Source organism: Hylobates moloch, unplaced genomic scaffold (genome assembly GCF_009828535.3).
Source record: "Hylobates moloch isolate HMO894 unplaced genomic scaffold, HMol_V3 SCAFFOLD_9, whole genome shotgun sequence".
Classification (NCBI taxonomy): domain Eukaryota; kingdom Metazoa; phylum Chordata; class Mammalia; order Primates; family Hylobatidae; genus Hylobates; species Hylobates moloch.
In genome coordinates this window covers 4,064,868-4,080,978 of record NW_026652284.1, presented here as the reverse complement: position 1 = coordinate 4,080,978, position 16,111 = coordinate 4,064,868, and the positions used below count along the sequence as shown (strand labels likewise).

At 53.2% G+C, this 16,111-nt stretch overlaps 1 protein-coding gene across 1 annotated transcript in view; it reads right to left on the bottom strand.

Annotated features, from left to right (window-relative positions):
• Positions 1–16,111, bottom strand: part of AJAP1 (adherens junctions associated protein 1) — a 134,609-nt gene that overhangs the window by 61,660 nt on the left and 56,838 nt on the right. The window lies entirely within an intron of this gene.

Here is a 16,111-nt window from a genome sequence, read left to right as displayed (position 1 = left end):
CCTTGGTGTTGATGTATAATTCATTTCAATGATTTTTTTTCCAGGATGTATCAGAAGACTCGGCCCTGAGCTCACCAGGGCTGGAGTGAGCAGGAGGGCAGTGGGCAGCGTCCTCGGGGTCTGCAGGCCCCACAGAGCCTCAGGGGCTAATGGAAACATGGGTGTGCGGTCTGGCAGCTGGGCCCAGGGCCTGTGGAGTCCCGGAGAGCTCACAAGTCCTGGTGATAGGACGCTGGTTTCAATAGGGAGCAACGACAGAGAGCCCATCGGCAGGGGGCCAGACTGAGAGAGCCCCAGGCCCAGGGTGGAGGGAAAACCTGACCACCCAAAAAAGCCAATGCAGAGTCCTCTGAGGAGCTGGGGCCCAGCAATCAGCGGCCCAAGACAGAAGTTTCCAGCAAGTTGCAAAATGACCTTTCGCTGTAGAGGGACCCCTGGGCTCTGCAGTTGTGCCTGAGGATCTGTCCTGCTCTTTCTGGCTTTCCACGGAGCACAGGGTTATTCAGGAGCTGCTCCCATGGACACAGCCCACTCTGGAGCAGGCCAGGCCCCACAGTGACAGCAAGAGCAGGCTGTGATGGCCGCTCACATCCCTACACAGCATCGGGGCAGCCACTGGGAGCAGGTGTCACTCAGATGCCAAACCCCAACCCCGGGGCTGGGTGGGAACACGCAGGTGCATTTGGCTGTGGCAGTGTGAGTGCATTCCTCATGCTTGGACTAAAAGGAAACCACGGGCCACACAATGACTCCAGGGAAAAAGGGAGTTTGGAATAAACCCTCTAGTATGCCATCGGAAGGACCCTGTGCTCAGCCAGGGTCCACTGGGCCCAGGGCTCCTCTCCAAGCTGCCAAAGGCCATGTCTCATCGGCTTCCAGACTCAGACCCCCTGCCCATGACCCTCATTTCCCTGTGCATTCACCCATCACCCACAGACCCTCGCCTGGTTCCAGGCTCCACTAGTTGTCTTTGCCAAGTAGCAAATGACCACAAACTTAGGGCTCGAACACCACCTGTTAGTGATCTCTGGTTCTGTGGGCGAGTTCTGTTCTGGAGTCTGGCTATGGCTTTGTTGGGTCCTCTGCTCAAGGTCCCACAGGGAACGGAGGGGACCAGGGCCCTGCTGTTCAGAGGCTCTGTGTACCATCCGGGGCTGGGCTGGGCTGTCATCTGCAATCATCTGAAAGCTCAACTAGAGAAGTTTCCACTTTCAAGCTTCTTCCAGGCATTGGCAGGATCGGCTGAAGGACCGAGCACTAGGCCTCTTGATGGCTGTGAATAGGGGCTGCCCTCACTTCCTGGATACCCACTAGCCCCCACCACATGGGCCCCTCCAGGCCAGCAGTACAGAGCCTTAAATTACTAAACATGGGAAAGTCCCATCACTGCCTCTATAGCCATGGGTTAGGGGCAGGTCATGGCCCCATCCACAATCCAGGGGAAGGGATCCCACAGAGGTGCAAATGCCAGCAGGTGGGCACCCCAGGTCCACCTCAAAGGTCTTCCGGGCACCCAGGTCCTGTGTCAGGGATGTGGTCCCCAGCAGCACGCCTCTGTTGCCCAGGGGTGAGAATATGGTTGTAGAGGCAGACACGCAGGTGGAGGACACCAGTGACCAAGTGCTACAGACGCAGACGGGGTCAGGGCAGCATAACCAGAGAGGCCCTGGTCCATGTGGCTGTGCAGTCAACTCCACTGAAGGGAGACATGAGCTTTCTCCGCACTGTCCCCCACAGGAGAGGGCTGGAGGCAAACGCAATGGGCTGGGACCCCTGAAACACAGGGAGGGTGGGGCCGGGAGCCCTCCACACTCCCTGGGATCCTGAGGGCATAGAGGGGGCCAGAGGCCACACTGTTCTGAGGCTGTGAGGCTCCTCCTGGCCTCTCCTGCTGCCCGCTGGGCTGCAAAGATGCAGCCTTCATCTCCTGCTCTTCACCGGCCCAAGCCTGGGAACAGCCGCCTGGCACAGTGAGAGCTGTGTGCGCCCCAGCTCCGAGCCGATGACTCATGGCGGAACAGATGTAACCCAAACTGCGAAGCAATGGCAACCCGCTGCCACAGGTGGCTCGCTGTGGGGGGTGGCCCATGCCAGGGGGCTGGGCTCCCAGGGCTCTCACACAGGAATCTGCATCCCCCAGAAGCCACGGTGAGGACACAGAGGGGACAAGCCTGGCCCTTAGCTTCCCTCTGGGCCAAGCCTCTGCCTCTTGGAAGCTCTTCCGTGCCTGTTTTCTGTCCTATTTCACCAGACACGAAGGCAGCCCCATCCCCCAGGGACCCTGAAGGAGACCAGGCCCGAGCTCAGCAGCCGGCCGTGCAATGCAGGCCCCCCGGCTCTCGGCTGCAGTTTCTCTGCCTCCCAGACCAACATGCTGAAGACAAGGCAGCTTCCCAGGCCCCTCCTGCCTGAATCAGGATTTCTGGAGAGCGGAGACCAGAAATGTGCATTTAAAACCAATTCCCCAGGTGACTCCCACCCTCACTAAGGCCAAACAGTGGGGGGCTGAGGCTTCAAAACTCACCTTCTCTGGGTGTTCAGAACCTGACCTCTTCCTCCGGCCCAGATTTCACCACCTGATCTCCTCTAGGCTCCCAGACTTGCTGCCATCCTGGGAGCACCCACACCACCCCAGAAGCCTCCCACTCCACACAACTCCTGGAAGCAGACTCTGCTCACCCCACTGGGCTCTTGGGGTCAACTTCCCTGAATTACACCACTATTCAAGTGTTCTCCCCCTAAACACAGGACGATGTTGGAATACTGCATGCACACAAACCCTAGCCACTGTGAGTTTTCAGTACTGCCCCCCAGGGTGGTACCCTCCACCACACCCTGGCACAAGCATGGCAGCCTTAAAGGATTCAGGGCCTGCCCCTGTGCCCAGCTCTCTCCAGGATCCAGGACCTGCCCCTGTGCCCAGCTCTCTGCAGGATTCAGGGCCTGCCCCTGTGCCCAGCTCTCTGCAGGATTCAGGGCCTGCCCCTGTGCCCAGCTCTCTCCAGGATTCAGGGCCTGCCCTTGTACCCAGCTGTCTCCAGGATTCAGGGCCTGCCTCTGTGCCCAGCTCTCTCCATCTCTATGCGGGGGGTGGCAATGGAGCTCCATTTCCTCCTCCACCCCGCAAAGACTCCAGGTCTCCTGGGGCCCCCTGCTTCATCCCAGGGGATGCACTCTCCCAGGTGGGCCACAACCCCGGAGGTGGGAGGTGTTATGGGTTGAGCTGTGTCCTCCAAAAATTTGCATGTTGAAGCTCCACCCTCTAATGTGACTGTATTTGGAGATAGAGCCTTTAGAGAAGTAATTAAAGTTAAATGAGGTCATTAGGGTGGACTCTAATCCATGCTGACCGGTGTCCTTATAGAGGAGGAGATGAGGACACAGACACACAGAGGGACAACCATGTGAGGACACGGGGAGGAGACGGTGTCTACAAGCCAAGGAGAGAGGCCTGGGGAGGAGCCGGCCCTCCCGACACCCTGACCTCAGACTTCTAGCCTCCAGGACAGTGGAGAACATACTTTGATTGTTTGTGCCACCCAGGCTGGAGTGCTTTGCTGCAGCTGCCCAGGACACCGGCACAGGAGGCCCCCGGTTCCGTTGGCTGAGCAAGTCCCGCCACCAAGGAAAGAGCAAGTGACCTCTAGGGTGACATCCTGGACATTCTGAGTTCTCTCCTAACCTCAAGCACCTTCGAAGGGGAGGTGGGTGTGAACAGGGAGTCTACCTATTCATTAAACGTGTACTTTGAGCATGTGTCACAAGCAAGCCCTGGCCAGGCACCAGGGGGACTGTGACCACAGCCCTGCCCGCGAGCTCCACGGGGCATCCATGGGGCATGGGAGGATGTGGGATTCTACACTGAGTATCCCAGACGGCCCACCCCACTCACATCCCTCCCCCACACGTGGGAAGTGAGTGCCCACTGGAGCCGCCACTTAACCTGATGCACATCTGCCTCTCCCAGGGAACTTGAAACTCTCTTTCCTGCCTGCTGGGGGCTGGAGGTCCCTTTACTACCCCTCTGCCTGGGTCAGAGGTTCCTGCTGCAGGCCGCTGTCTGCACCCAAGGCCCAGGGACCAGCAAGCCTTGGCTGAGCTGACGCCCCAGGTGCTCCCAGCTCCCTGGACCCTGAGGACTGGCAGGCAGTTTCATTGCTGCACAAGCTGGGCACAAGCGTGGGCAATCCAGAGCTGGAGAGTGTGCGCTGCGGCAGGCTAGCCCTGGGCCAAGTCAGCATATGCAGCCTTGCTTTGTGTCTGGAGCAGGAGGGGAGGGTGCTCATGGAGAACTGTACCTCCCTCCAGTGTGGGCATCAATGACTTTTAAAAGCACAGCACATTATCACCCTGGCTTTTCATTTCCTTTCTCTTTCACCTAAAGATCGCGAGATCTGCATGGCTTTCAGCACTCAGGAACCCATTCCCTGCAGCTGCCTCTAAGCCCAGAAGTTGCATTTTAAAAAACTGTTCAGACAATGGCTATGGAGCTGGCTGTGGGCCAGGCAGGGTGCTGGGAGCCAGGGGCACAGCAGGTGCAGGATCTGGGGGTGGGAGTTTTGTTGCGGCCCCTCAAGGAGTCCTGGGCTAGGTGACGGCCTGTGGAAAGCACCACGCAGGCAGATGACACTGGTGACTATTGATATTGGTGAGGGGCTGGGGAGGAGCGGGTAGGCCCACTTCTGGGCAGTGCAAGTGGCCATAACATGAGAGACGTCGTGGTAAATGCCAGTCGATGGAGACAAACCACCCGGTGGGGGGGGGGGGGGGCCCAGAGGTGGCGGCTTCAGAGAGAAGAGGGGTGAGAATGCAGGATGGTGACCCCTTCTGTGACCAGATGAGGATGTCCAGCTCATGACCAGGTGAGGGGCCATAGGTGGAACTAGGTATGCCGCCAAGGCCAGAGGGGACAGAAATCCTCCCTTGGCCACCTCCTCCTCTCATGTCAGACCTCGCTCAAATGCCCCCTCTCCCTGAGCCTTCCTCAACCTGGCCGCCATCACCACCACTGCCCATGGTTCCGCCTGGCATCCGCAGGTGCCCGCGGCCACCACACGTGACCTCTGTGTGCACCTGCTCCTTGTCCACCCCAGCCTGGGGAGGCTGCCCAGCAATGGTAGGGGCCATGTCGGTGCACTTCCCAGGGGATTTCATTCCTCCAACTATCACAGACTCTCACAAGGAAAAGAAGAAAAAGGTCAGCCCTCAGGGAGAAACACAGAATTCGGAAACCAGGCTTTTCTCCAACGCCTCTTGAGGTCTCTACGGCAAGCTCAGCCAATAACACACATCAGGCTGGTTCTCATCCCTTAAGGACTTGGCTTCTGTATTGTCCCTGTTCCTCTGTCCCTGCCACATTGTCCATTTCCATTCTCTACTGGGTCATTCGCGTTGGCTGACAGACGTGTCCGAATACTCCCGCGATTAAAAAAAAAAAATCAAAACGAAACATAACAACCAAAATCCTCGTCCACCTCCGTAGTCCTCCAACTACAGCTTCCCTTTCCCCAAACCCCTGCAGAACAAAGCTCCTCAAAATATTCAGCTCCACCCACTGCATCTGAGGCTCACCTCCCGTCTCCCTTCCATCGCCCGCGCAGGACTCTCCCCTCACCACATCTCCAGCAGCCTCCACCTCACAAAAGTGGCCTCTCTCGCATCTCTGGGAGCTCTGCCTGAGGACCCCTCCGTGCTCTGGGAACAGCTTTCTCCTGCAGCCTCCTGGCCGCCTCCTCCCGGTGAGTTCTTCCTCATCACCCCCGACTGCCCCTTCATTCTCCCATCTTGCAGTCCCTGCTGTGTCCAAGTGGTCCCCACTGTCTCCATGGCCTTCCAGACCCTCCACACACCCGAGGCTCCCCTGAGCTCCGGGCTGCACCAGCCCCCGAGTGGCAGACTCAGGAATCCAAGGAGTATCCACAGGCGCTACCCCTGGACGGCCGCCAGGGCGGCTGGATGTCACATGAGTGAAGGTCCCGTCCCAAGGGCTCCTTCCAATCTGCTGCTCCCCAGCTTCTGCCTCTCAGTTAAATGCACCCCTTTCAGCCGAAGAAAGAGTTGCTCAGACTAAAACCTCGGGGACCCTCTAGATGTTTATCTCCCTTACTCCCCAGCCGATGCTCTCTTGGGGCTCACGTCCCACCTCTCCACAAGTCATCATGTCCCATCTGGTATCATTGCCTCCTGTCTTCCCCCTAGAATGCCCTCAGAGAGCAGTCAGTACCTCCGGCTCAGATCATACCGCTCTTCAGTGTGTCCCGTGAGCCTCAGCATACTCAGAATAAACCCCAAATCCTCATGACGGCCTCCAGGCCTCCTGGAACCTTGCCCCAGCCCAATGCCCTGACCTGTCCCAACCCAACTCGCCATGACCTGCCTTTCCCAGCACACTGGGCCTGGATGTGACCATTCTGGGTGATCCAGGTGGGCCCTAAATCCAATGACAAGTGTCCTTAGAAGACAGACACAGGGAGACAGCCATGTGCAGATGCAGCCAGAGACCAGAGTGATGTGGCCACAAGCCAAGGAGCACGTGAAGCCACCAGGAGCTAGAAGATGCTGGGAAGGGTCCTCACCCAGGGCCTCCGGAGGGACCACAGCCCTGCTCGTATCATGATCTCAGACTCCAGCCTCCAGAACAGCTGGAGAATAGGTTTCTGTTTAAACCATGCAGACTGTGGCGATGCATTACAGTAGCCCCAGGACTCACACACAGATGAAGGCTGGGCCTCCTGTGCACAAGATTCGTGTGAACACAGAGGACGAGGCTCATGCTGGGTGAACGGCTGCTTTCGGAATGTGTAGGACTAGAGCAGGAATTCGTAACAGTCACAGAATGAGGCAGGGATGGCCGCCGCGGGTCCTGCCGTGCACAGGACAAGTGTGCAGACCACGGATCGCCTCTGTGCTGTGAATTTCCACCTGCCCCGCTGCTCAGTGCTGCTAACCAACACACTTGGAACCCAGAGGGCCTCCTCTGTGCCACATATGAACCCAGGGGATTCTCCAGTGCATGGCTGGAACACGCTTAAGTTCCCTCGCATGCAACCATCGAACAAATCAAAAGAAGACTGTGTGCATTTTTGTCCCAAACATCTCTGAGAGTTGTTCATCATTTTGGAAAGTCACCTGCCCTCAACGTGATGCAACTGTCCCAGCTGGTGTGGCAGACGTGTTCCCAGTGACCCTATGCAGAGGCCAGCCTTTGACTGCCTCAGCACACATACAGATAAAATGCTGTATATATGCACATAAGCACCGGACCCCTTCAGTGAAGATGGGCTGGGGCGCTTAAATGTACATATACAGCATTTTACCCTAAATTACTTTCCTTTGCATGCCCTCCTCAGCACAGTTAGGACACTATATCAAGCTTTTAAAACACAGATTATGTTTTCTATGCAAGGTGCATTGGCAGTGTGTAAAGGGAGTGTCACAAAATCCATCACGAACTCGGGCACTGGCTCTGCAAGGGTTAGGAGAGTCTGGCCTTTCTTTCTCCTCCCTTTAGCCATCTTTGCCCAACCCAAGATTCCCCAGCAGCCCCTATCCACACAGCCTCTCTTCTTCCTCCCTGCCATAGACGACATTGACTTTCTCCTTGCAGAGGTGGGAATAAGTGACTAGGACCCAAGGTGGGTCTCAGCAGCTTGGCCTTGGTCTCAGGACACATCCATGAAGTCCTGGCCAGGGACGCACCAGAGGGTGTGTCTCTGAAATCACATGGTGGGGACATCCGACTCTTCTGTCAAGCCTGTCATGGCTTTGTTGATGGATGGGACCCCCTGGAGCTTCTAGAAGGGTCAAGAAGACCAGGAATCTTCTTTGATCGTGGCCTTTGGCTTTGCTGATGGACAGGACCCCCTGGAACTTCAGAAGGGTCAAGAAGACCAGGAATCTTCTTTGATCAGTGGCCTTTACACACAGACAAAGAGCTTCCACTTGGATCTAGAACCCACACTCAGGGCATCCTGATGCTTCAGGCAGAAGAGGTATGTGGTGGGAGGGTCCCCAAGCCTTGAAGAGCACCCCTAGAATCATGGAAAGTGCCATGGTCCTGGAGTGAGGAGAGCTGGATTCTGCCCCAGTCCCCACTCACAAATGCCTGGGCTTCTCCCAGCTGCAGACCCCGCTCCTTCCCCCTTCCCAGGGTGGTTTGGTGAACAGCACATCTACTGGGCAAACTGTGAAGTGCTATTCCAGCTACATAAAGGGAGGAGCATGTGCAACTGTAAAGCGCTATTCCAGCTATGCAAAGGGGAGAGTCGGGCCCCTTACAAAGGAAATGGTGCTGGCTCCAGCCCCCATCCCTGTCCCCCATCCTCTCCATGGGGCTCACACAAACCACGCCTCAGGCGTGTTGACCTGGAACATTAAGGGGGCCAGGCTGAGGGCTTCCTGAGGTAGGTCTGACCACCACAGTGAGAACTGAGGCCTTCCAGGGCAGGGAAAGATCATGATATAGACAGAATAGCACTAAGCATGCAGCCTCACAACCTAACTGACCTCAGAAGAGGATACTGAAGGTCACAGAAAGCAAATAGCATTTTCCCACCACAAACACCATTCGATTACCCTGGCACAGCCACCGGTGAGGTGGGCTTCGTGCATCTTTTAAGACCTGACTCAACTCTAGGGGCCCGCATGCTCACTATGGCGCTCAGTTTCCCACATGGGCTGGCACGGTCTAGTCTCAGAACAACCTGGTCAGAGAGAAATTGCTTCCCCATTTTGCAGGCAAAGATTCAGAGGACCATGGGGTCACATGGTGGAGCCAAGGACACCTGCAGCCATGGCCTGGGTCCATCTCGGCCAAGGTGGGGGCTCTCTCCTCTAGCACCAGCTTTGTCCCTGACATGTCCCACCCATCGGTCACCTCTGGAGGGAGATTTTCAGCCTCTCTGTTCCTCCAACAAATTGGCTTCCCCAATGCTGAAAGAAACTTCTGGAAAGGGAAGCTTTTTCCCTTTATTTTGCATCATCACACCCTTACACAGACTGCAAGGCAGACGGTTGTGAGATTCACTGAACCATGTTGAACCACATTGAAGGCAGGGATCCGAAGCCTGTCTTCATGTCTAACGACGTGGCACATAGGTCCATCAGGCATTCGTCTGCCTCTGAATTTGGCTGAGTCTCCGGGACTGAGTGTCAGTGACCACCTGGGGAGCCCTCAAACGTCACTTGGAACTTATGTGCTGCAAAGATGCGGGTGATGCTTTTTCTACCAGCAGGATTCACATGGCAGCCTTTCAAGCTAGACATCCATAACACAAGCCACCCCTGGGCAAAGGTCGGGCAGAGGGTTCCACCAGGAGAAGAGTGACTCCTCATCACAAAATGGAAGCTTAAAATTGAGCCCACAGCCATGGTCCCATCAGGCCCCCAGCTTGCCTGTGTACACAGACCACTGAGCTCACTGCTGGGTCCCCAAGGACAGCCAACTGTGGACGCTGGCAGGGAGGGAAGGGGCGCACCTCTCCAACATTCTTCTTTCACTGATGACAAGTTGGGGAAGGGGGTCCTCCAAAACCATCATTCCCACTCCTTGCAGAGGGAACACCAGGACTCGCCCATTCTTAGGGCAATTCGGAGCTAGAGGAGGGACCCCGGAGGTCGTCTTATTCAGCATCTGTTCCAGAGGCCAAGAAACTGAGCTGTGGGGAGGTGGAAGCCTGGCCTGGCTCCCTCCACAATCCAGGCCTGCGGGAGCTCTGCCTACTGTATCTCAGCCCCGCCACATGCCCCCAAGATGGGCTCTTCCTGTGCCTTCCCTACCCACCCTAGGGCTCGGCTCCAAGAAACCTGCAGGGGCTCCTGTCTCTTTCCAATCTGTATTGCCAGAATAACAATTGGGCGATTGATGAAGTTGTGCCTTGGTGACATTTCCTCTACCGTCCTTACCTGTCATTTCTCTCTTGTGCAAGGATATGTCTTTATCCGTCTTGCTTTCCCAACTGGATTTTTTTTAACTCCTTGAAAAGAGGAGGAGGGGCCATGTTTTGCATCTCCTCATCCCGCTCCACCCCGAAGTGTGGCATTTACTATCACTAAGTACAGAGTTGATGGTTCATTGAATAATTGATTAAGAGCCAGACATTCTAAAACTGGTCCTTGTAACACAGTAAAACAAAACGTCTAAAAATGGTATTCTGTCTAACATTTAATTTCTACACGCAGAATCACTCCCCTGTGAGCGGATGGCGATCATGAATTCAATCCACTATATATCAAATAGATTTGTTATCAATCCAGGGTTTTGTGACATTCATGATGTAAGGAAAGGCATATCCTACAAGGGTGTGTTTCGTGCAGCCGCCGGCTACCCGAGTAGTCAGTGACCCCACCCATTCCCTTAAAGGAGACTGGTTTCCAGGTAGAGGAGAGTGTTCATTAAGGCCTTCCTCTTCTTGCTGGAAACTTCTGAACAGGTCAACAAGTAAAGGCACCTCTCCAGGGCCTGGTGAAGGAAGACAGAGTTGAACCCAGCAGCTCTCCCGTAGAAAGTGCCTTAGAAGGCCGGGCACGGTGGCTCATGCCTGTAATCCTAGCACTTGGGGAGGCTGAGGCGGGTGGACCATGAGGTCAAGAGATCGAGACCATCCTGGCCAACATAGTGAAACCCTGTCTCTACTAAAAATACAAAAATTAGCTGAGCTTAGTGGCACATGCCTATAGTCCCAGGTACTTAGGAGGCTGAGGCAGGAGAATTGCTTGAATCCGAGAGGCAGAAGTTGCAGTGAGCCAAGCGCACCACTGCACTCCAGCCTGGTGACAAAACAAGACTCCATTTAAAAAAAAAAAAAAAAAAAGGAAAGAAAGAAAGTGCCTTAGGCTGGGCATCTCAGTTCTTAAGGATTAAAGACCTTTCACATCCCTAGCATGCCGTTAGAAGGAGAATGAGGGCCTGAGGGAATGAAGAAGCTTAAGAAGGACTAAATGCAATAAGTTGAAGCCAGGAACATTTGACAGGGAAATGCAAGAAGACCTGCAATACGGTCGTGTCCAGGAGAATCAGAGGCTGGACTTTCATGAGTTGGAGCACACTTGTCCATTTGGTATGAACACAAGTTTGCTCAGCAAAAACAGAGCGAGTGCTCTAAGAGGCTGATTGGGTCCAGTGAGCTATTGGCCAACATAAGACCTCGACCACAGACCACCACCCAGAACCATGGCACTCAGGATTTGCCACGCTGCATCCATTCAGAAGATCCCAGTTAAGACCCTAAAGACCAGCCTCGCTGTCTACAAAGTTTAGGATCTTTTGTAGTGCTTCAAGCACTGATTTGTTCTTTGATTCTCTTATCCCAATTAAACCACTCAAAACTTTTGAAGTTCATGAGTCATTTGCTTCAAATATCTTTAAATTAAGGACAGATTCACTTCCCTGGTAGCAAACACCCAGCAACTTAATTAAAATGGGCTCAGCATTTAAATGGCCATCACAGCTTTAAACCAAAGGGGAAGAGGATGTCTCTCCCTGTCACATCTGCTTCTCATTTTCTTCTACTCCAATTCTGGTGTTTAGAAAATATTTCACCATCATGAGGCTTGCTCCTGAGGTTGGCTGGCTTGCATTGATGCTTAGGTCAGCTGATGGCTGGGGTGCAGAGAAAATGACACCAGCTTGTCACCTGTGCTTACCGAGGGACATACCTAAAGGACATGGAAGGCCCCCCCCCGCTCCCACTCAGTGACAAGGACAAAGCAAACTTGGAAATCATCCTTAGAAATGCATGAGTGAATTCCAATGTAAAAATTTCCAGGCCAGACTTGGATGACATCTGAGCCATCTCATCCTTGAGTTGCTGGATGTCACGAATATATGACTGATTAAACAGAGGCAAACCCTGAATGACAATGGGAACCTAGAGGATTTCAGGGCCCCTCCTGGGTGGCGAGCTTTCTGAGAGACAGAACATGAGCTGGGGAAAGCGGCAGATTGGCCTGGGCAGGTGGGAAAGTCTTGGGGCCAGATGCCAGCATGCACAGCCTAAGAACGTAAGGTTCAGGAAACCTTCATTGAGCACTAACTGTATACCAAGCACTCCTGTCCCAGGTATTCCCACAGTGGGCATATTCAGAAACCCAAATCAGTTGGCTTGAATTCCCCACAAGTTTCCTTTACACATTTTAAGATAAAATCTCAGAAAATGACTTTCTGTTTTTCTCCCAGGAGACTCTGTGATTCCAGATTAGAAACCTGACCCGCAAGACAGCTGTCATAGAGGGTTGGGGCTGCACTGTGGGGAGCCTCCTCCCCGACCTCAAGTTAACTTCTGACCCATCTGATGGTCACACTCTGCCAGTGCTCACGTGAGGCTGGAGCTCAATGCCTCCGTGAACCTGCGCCAGGTGATTTTCCATCCCAAGAGGTTCTTGGCTAGTGCCATCTACACCTCTGTACAGAGCGCCAAGGTCAGGGACATGGATGCAGGAACTCATCAAATGACCCCTCAATAGAGCAGTAAAGGTAGTGGCAGCAAATTAGCACAAATGGTAACCATCATCATCATCACCACAATTGTCTTCATGACTATCATCAGCATCATCATCACTATCATCACCATCTCCATTATCATCATCATCTCCATCATCACCATCATCATCATCTCTCTATTACCACCATCATCACCACCATTTCCACCATTACCATCACTATCATCACCATCATCATCACCATCATCTCCATAATCATCATCTTCATCATGATCATCATCCCCATCATCACCATCACCACCATCATCCTCACTGTCACCACAATCAACACCATCACCATCATCATCACTATCACCATCCTTATATTAACAGCAGCAGGCACATACTGAAAACTGTTATGTGCCAGCACTGAGTACTTGGCACACTCTGTCTCATTGAATCTTTACAACAACATTATGAGATGGTTAACTCTATCATACCCACTGGCACAGACAGGACAAGCAAGTTGCCCAAATGTACACGGCGATCATGAGCTGAAGCCAGGAATTTGAAGACAGGCAGTGGGACTCTTAACCATTACTGTGAAACTCAAAAAGATTTCCCAGTTACTTCATATGTAGGGTGAATCCTGACAGGGGACCCTTTAATCATTCCAGCAGCTATCCCAAGTAATGTTACTTCCAGAGAAATTTCAGAGTGCCCACAAATCACCAGCCACATTTCCTCTCTGTGCCCAGCAATACCTGTGCTATAGACAGATAGAAAAATATGATATGTCCCTTCTAAATATTTCTCTGCAGAAACAAAAATAAAATTTATAAATCCCCAAGTGTGATACCAAAGATCCCTTTTTGGACAGGTAAAACTCACTTAATGGATGTTTCATCCACCTCCTAAAACTCCAAATCCAAATTTTGGGGTGCCCTCCAGTAAGTGGCAAAGCTGGCTGTGTCTGAGATGATAAAACACGCAAGTCCCTGGCAGCCTGCTCTGCCTCTGACACTGGCAACCCTCTCCTCCTCAGGCCACTCTTGCTGGGTATAAAAACAACTGATAAGTATGGAGAATTGTTTGGTGCCAGGTGCCTTATTTTATGCTCAGTGTTCACCTGCTGAACTCTCACAGCAACTGTTTAGGAAAAATATTTCTTTTTTTTTTTTTTGAGACAGAGTTTCACTCTTATTGCCCAGGCTGGAGTGCAATTGCAGGATCTTGGCTCACTGCAACCTCTGCCTCCCAGGTTCAAGTGATTCTCCTGCCTCAACCTCCCTAGTAGCTAGGATTACAGGTATGTGCCACCACGCCAGGCCAATTTTTTGTATTTTTAGTAGAGACAGGGTTTCTCCATGTTGGTCAGGCTGGTCTCAAACGCCTGACCTCAGGGGATCCACCTGCCTCAGCCTCCCAGTGTTGGGATTACAGGCATGAGCCACTGCACACGGCCTATTTCTAAGCCTCAATTTTGCTGGTGAAGAAAAGAAAATCAGGAGAGAAGAGACCTTTTCCAGGGTCACACAGTGACATGCAACAGAGCCCAGATTCTCGCCCAGATCTTCAGCCTCAAGGCACCTGCTAACTAACTGCAGCAATTCATTGCCTCCCAGATTGCAGCTCTGGAGTCCCCAAGACCACTTCTGCTACCTTAGATGTCTGAGAAGTGTCAGTAGTGTTCACGTTCCACCAAATGTTGGGGGCGCAGGTCTACATCTGATGACTACCAAGCAAGGGGGTTCTAGGGAGTTCAGCCCTCTGTCCCACCACTCCTTCCATCTGGGGAAGCTTAAACAGTTGTTTTCCTCCCCCCTCCCCCATCCCCCTCTACTTGGGACTTCAGATAAGGAGATTATGCAGCCTGTTCTCAGTAGCCTAAGCAAAGATCTCACCTCCTGCATCACCAGCAAGTACTTCCCAGTGTCTAACCTAAATTGTTCCTGCTCTGGTCTAATTCATTTACATGGTACCCACTGGGCCATGAGGAACCCAGTTAGTGGAATCATCCCCGCATTTCCTCTCTTCCCTTTGCCTTGGCTGGGAAGCTCAGGATGGTGGCCTAGCCCTGATGAGCGCTGCTGTAAACCACCTGTTCCCTTCCCCGTGGCCCAGCATCGCGTTCCAGAATTAACATTTCTCTGCATTAGAAACAAACACACATATTTTCCACTTTTTAGATTTGTTTTGCTAAACAAATTAATCTAGCACCAGATTATATTATGAAGAACCATAAATCGCTTCCAAGATAAGCATCTGTCGAGATGGATTAGCAACATCCAATGCACTGTGAATTAATTTGCTAAGCCTACAACACTGTCCCGGGTGTTCAACTTTAGTAATAACAAATGTAATTTGGAATAAATGGGACCTTGTTTCCTCATCCATGTCTATATAGTAAGTGATGTATACAGAGGAGGTGACAGCAAGGGAGAGTAGCACGAAATCCTACTACGATGACGGCTGCTGAGTTTACTGAGGTGAAAAAGAACACTCTGTAAACTGCCAGCAGGTGCCTGACAGTGCAGGATGAACTGCAGACCCCGCATGTCCGTGGATTCCCAAAAGAGGCTGCATGGGAGGCAGCTGATGCAGGACCTCCAGAGCCTCTTCCTCCGGAGCCTCTCCCAAGCCCACGGCCTCCATCTCTGGGCACGGCCCTCAGCATGCGCAGGGAGCCCAGGCTGTGCTTCCATAGAAACATTGCTCTCTAGGGAAGAGGAGCTCAGAATAAAAACCACAGGTTCTCTTGTCCAGGTGAAGGAAGAAAGTAGGTCACCGGCTGAAGGACAAAAGCCACCCGCCCCATGAAAACCTGTCCAAGGCCTGCCTGGTGCCTGCCTGCCCAAGATGAGGAGGAACCAGGGCCAGGACGCAGTCTAGTGAGGACGCAGAGGGCCTGGATGCCGTGCCGGCTGCCTGCAGATGAGCTCTGAAGAGCAGCTCTCTTCCCTCCCCTTGATTCTGGAGAGGCCTAGGTGGGGCCTACCGAGCCCACAAGCTGGAGGTTGTGGAAAGCAAGCTGTGAGGAGGCCACAGGGCACCCCCACCCATTTTGTACTGATGCCCTGAAATCTGCATCCGATTTTAAAGTTAGCAAATGTTGCTGTTTGTCTAGAATGTGTATGCACAGATCTAGGTTGTGAACTTCTGAGCCAATCTGGCACATCGGGCTGTGCCTGTTAACAGAGGCAGAGAAAACTGGAGGGAGGTGAGGGTGATGGGGTGCCCAGGGCTCTGCGCTCTCCCCTGCAGGCCTGCCATGAAGCCTGGTGACATCAGTGCAGGCTACCAGTTCAGGGACAAGCCCTGGCTTGGGAGATTTCCAAGGGCTACTCGTTTCAAAGCAAATGGAGGACAGCGTATAGGAGGAAAATAAAAAACAACAAAACTGCACAGAAGGAGATATTCCAAAGCCAATGAACTGTGTATGTCCACAGGCAGCTAGGATAACAGCAGCAGAAGAACCAGCCCTTTGTTCTGATCTCTGTCCTCCAAACACCCTCCTGACACATCCCCAGGGAGCCGAACGCTGCCACCTGAATCACTGTCTGCGAAGCTTCTGTTAACACTGCTGGAAGTTCTTCCTTTTACCTGGCCTCGGCCTTTCTTGCTATTTAAGGCCATTCCTAATCCTCACCGAGGTCAAGATGGCAGGCACCCTGCCCCTGCCCATGGGTCCCAC